The following is a 5,000-nucleotide window of genomic DNA, read 5'->3' as shown; positions in this document are numbered from 1 at the left end:
TACATACATACATACATACATACATACATACATACATACATACATACATACATACATACATTCCATGTTAAAGTGCAGCCAAGAATATCACAATAACCATATCACTGTTTGGACTAACAGACAAGTCCCCATGCAAATGATGATAACAACAATCCATAATTAACGCTATTGCACTACCAAAAGAAGAGACCAACCAAACACATAAAACCAATCACAGTAATCATCATCAGTTATCACAGGTATCACAGTAGATTAGCCATCAGGTAGTTAGACTCAATTGGGCAAATATAGTTTACATATTCATGAAAATTACATACATTAATAGACAGCACAATGCGCTAAGAGATTTATAGAGCAAATCGAGAAATTATAATTATTTTCAAGATTTGCTCTATAAATATGTTAGTGCACTGTGATTGTTTCAATAACGATATTGTCAGTAACGACAATAGATTAGAAAGTTTTGCTAGGCACATTTTTTTTGCGGGCGTTTGGATACATTTTGCAAAGACGACACACACACAAAAGTAGATTAACTCGACCTGCCCACAGTTTATCCAAACGCCCGCAAAAAAAATGTGCCTGGTCAAACTTTCTAATCTATTGTCGTTACTGACAATATCGTTATTGAAACAATCACCGTGCGCTAAGAGATTTATAGAGCAAATCTTGAAAATAATTATTGAACTCTAGTTAACTTTGGTGGTGTCTTGGAAACAAACTTACAATCAAAAATAAATAAACGAATATCAGACAGTCAGGTTGTTACAAAATACGCAAACAAAGTCGATCAGTTTAACACAAACATATCATTGGCCATTGAATAGGGTGTTCGTCTAGGGTGGCAAGTACCGGGTAGTGGTGCAGGTCAATGAAAAGAACAGGTCTTGTCAAAAAATGGGATAAGACCACTTGGTCACTTACCAAAAGCCAACACCTTGACTACTTGCCGAGTAGCCTTTAGCATCTTCAGGAAGATTGCCAGTAGTGTTGGAGTTCACTTAATGATATACGACACCAATATTAAGGTCACTTAATGATATACGATACCAAGTACGAATTATTTTCCACTGCTGATCTGACGACCTCTGCGAACATATTCTTTGTTCTCGAAACACTTTTGTGATTTCCTCGGATCACATTTCCACACACACACACACACACACACACACACACACACACACACACACGCACGCACGCACGCACGCACACACGCACACACGCACACACACACACACACACACACGCACGCACGCACGCACGCACGCGCACGCACGCACGCACGCACGCACGCGCACGCACGCACGCTCGCACACACACGCACGCACGCACGCACGCACGCACGCACACACACACACACACACACACACACACACACACACACACAATTCCCAGTTTATCGGAATACATTTATTCAAAAATGACCCACACAATCTGCAGGCTAAGCAGCACAATCTGCAGGCTAAGCAGCACAATCTGCAGGCTAAGCAGCACAATCTGCACGCTAAGCAGCACAATCTGCACGCTAAGCAGCACAATCTGCACGCTAAGCAGCACAATCTGCACGCTAAGCAGCACAATCTGCACGCTAAGCAGCACAATCTGCACGCTAAGGAGCACAATCTGCACGCTAAGCAGCACAATCTGCACGCTAAGGAGCACAATCTGCACGCTAAGCAGCACAATCTGCACGCTAAGCAGCACAATCTGCAGGCTAAGCAGCACAATCTGCACGCTAAGGAGCACAATCTGCAGGCTAAGCAGCACAATCTGCACGCTAAGCAGCACAATCTGCACGCTAAGCAGCACAATCTGCACGCTAAGCAGCACAATCTGCACGCTAAGCAGCACAATCTGCACGCTAAGCAGCACAATCTGCACGCTAAGCAGCACAATCTGCAGGCTAAGCAGCACAATCTGCACGCTAAGCAGCACAATCTGCACGCTGAGCAGCACAATCTGCACGCTAAGCAGCACAATCTGCACGCTAAGGAGCACAATCTGCAGGCTAAGCAGCACAATCTGCACGCTAAGCAGCACAATCTGCACGCTAAGCAGCACAATCTGCACGCTAAGCAGCACAATCTGCACGCTAAGCAGCACAATCTGCACGCTAAGGAGCACAATCTGCACGCTAAGCAGCACAATCTGCACGCTAAGCAGCACAATCTGCACGCTAAGCAGCACAATCTGCACGCTAAGCAGCACAATCTGCACGCTAAGCAGCACAATCTGCAGGCTAAGCAGCACAATCTGCAGGCTAAGCAGCACAATCTGCACGCTAAGCAGCACAATCTGCACGCTAAGCAGCACAATCTGCAGGCTAAGCAGCACAATCTGCACGCTGAGCAGCACAATCTGCACGCTAAGGAGCACAATCTGCACGCTAAGCAGCACAATCTGCACGCTAAGGAGCACAATCTGCAGGCTAAGCAGCACAATCTGCACGCTAAGCAGCACAATCTGCACGCTAAGGAGCACAATCTGCAGGCTAAGCAGCACAATCTGCACGCTAAGCAGCACAATCTGCACGCTAAGCAGCACAATCTGCACGCTAAGCAGCACAATCTGCACGCTAAGCAGCACAATCTGCACGCTAAGCAGCACAATCTGCACGCTAAGCAGCACAATCTGCACGCTAAGCAGCACAATCTGCACGCTAAGCAGCACAATCTGCAGGCTAAGCAGCACAATCTGCACGCTAAGCAGCACAATCTGCACGCTGAGCAGCACAATCTGCACGCTAAGGAGCACAATCTGCACGCTAAGGAGCACAATCTGCAGGCTAAGCAGCACAATCTGCACGCTAAGCAGCACAATCTGCACGCTAAGCAGCACAATCTGCACGCTGAGCAGCACAATCTGCACGCTAAGCAGCACAATCTGCACGCTAAGGAGCACAATCTGCAGGCTAAGCAGCACAATCTGCACGCTAAGCAGCACAATCTGCACGCTAAGCAGCACAATCTGCACGCTAAGCAGTCAGGCTGTTGATTGTCCGCATGTATCCAAGTGGAACGATGATTTAATCTCACGTGTAATCCTGGACGGATGAGTGCCTGTTGGTTTGATTGCAATCACAGCGAGCAAGCTTACTTCAAACAAAATACAGGCTGGCAGATATATCTACACCCATCCCTACACTCCCCGCCACCCTCCCGCCATACCCACACAACGGGGATGGTAGATACAGTACATGGGCAGTGGACACTGACAAAATAATAATGATGTACTTATCCGACACAGCGGATGCTGACCCAGCGACTTAGTGCTCTCCCTTACTAATTTAGATTGCAACAGCTTGTGCTAATGTAACACACTGATGCCGATCATTGCCACGTGGAGTGTGATGATTATGGTAGTGAGGAGGAGGAAGAGGAAGAGGGAGGGCCTAGGGGATGATGATCATGATCTGTGTGCTTATGATTATTCTATCACTGACACCATCGCTAACACTACTTATGCTTCCACCAACATATCATCGTCATACTAATGATACTGTTTTGTACCACCACCACCAACAACAACAACAACAGTGCTTCTCCTCTACCTCTTCCTCCTCCTTCTACTACTACCACAACTACTACTACATGTACTACTACTACTACTACTACATGTACTACCACTACTACTACCACTACTGTTACTACTACTACTACCACTACTACTACTACATGTACTACCACTACTACTACCACTACTATTACTACCACTACTACTACTACCACTACTACTACCACTACTACTACCACTACTACATGTACTACTACTACTGCATGTACTACCACTACTACTACTACTACTACTACTACTACTACGTGTACTACCACTACTACTACCACTACTATTACTACCACTACTTCTACTACTACTACCACTACTACTACTACTACTACTACAACTACTACTACTACTACTACTTCCCGCAGTGGGGCACTGCGGTTATGAAATTAAAGGCCCCTCCTGTTTTTGGAACCGCAGGAGCTTTCTAGTTTGCTGTTAGGTAGATTTTTGGTTCCTCTTTCCTGTCATGCTCTCTTTTTCTTCATGAATTCTTTTCTTTTTTCTGCCTTCTTGCTCATTCACCTGTATTTTTTCCAAAAATCTCTTCTCTTGCCGCTTGTCTCGCGATTCATGTATAGTTTAATCTGTTAGTGTTCTGATGTAAGTCCAGCAGTAGATAGGTTAAGCCTATTTTAACATACTGGAAACTGGTAATCTTCCAGTAGGTATTAATTTAGTTTTACTAAAGCCTGCTGGGACACAAGTAATGGGTTAGTGCATTTGTAAACAGGAATCGCTTGACAAGTGGCCCCCTTCATCCCCCCCTTCCTCGTCCTGATATGGCTCTGCGTAGTCGGCTGGACGTTAAGCAACAAATAAACAAACAAACAAACTACTACTACTACATGTACTACGACGACGACGACGACGACGTCGACGACGATTACTACTACCTTACCCTCCTCCTTTTATCTGACCACTGGTGCCTAATAATAAAAGAAGCAGACCTGAGTTTTTTCCAATGATGAATCGGTCAGTTCATTAATTTTATTGAGCTAGTAATTAGATTATTGAATTTGACTGATTGCTCAACTAGATAACTGACAAATGGAAAAATTTGACTTTCTGACCAACTGGTCATCGATTGATTGGCTGATGAATGAGTTGATTGAATGCTTGCTTGCTTGCTGACTGTCTGGCTGCTTTGCATTCTTAATGAACTGATACAACTTTTTACATTTAGTCAAGTTTTGACTAAATGTTTTAACGTAGAGGGGGGAATCGAGACGAGGGTCGTGGTGTATGTGTCTGTGTGTGTGTGTGTGTGTGTGTGTGTCGTCTGTCTGTCTGTCTGTGCGTTTGTGTGTGTAGAGCGATTCAGACTAAACTACTGGACCGATCTTTATGAAATTTGACATGAGAGTTCCTGGGTATGATATCCCCGGACGTGTTTTTTTCATATTTTTTGATAAATGTCTTTGATGACGTCATATCCG

General features: G+C 44.8%; 1 protein-coding gene across 1 annotated transcript in view; it reads left to right on the top strand.

The window, feature by feature from the left end:
• LOC138969668 (uncharacterized) overlaps positions 1 to 5,000 on the top strand; it is an 87,514-nt gene that overhangs the window by 1,061 nt on the left and 81,453 nt on the right. The gene's annotated exons all lie outside the window — the stretch shown is intronic.

This window comes from Littorina saxatilis, linkage group LG6 (genome assembly GCF_037325665.1).
Source record: "Littorina saxatilis isolate snail1 linkage group LG6, US_GU_Lsax_2.0, whole genome shotgun sequence".
Lineage (NCBI taxonomy): Eukaryota > Metazoa > Mollusca > Gastropoda > Littorinimorpha > Littorinidae > Littorina > Littorina saxatilis.
The sequence above is the reverse complement of the archived record's forward strand: the minus strand, read 5'-3'. Positions and strand labels throughout refer to the sequence as shown.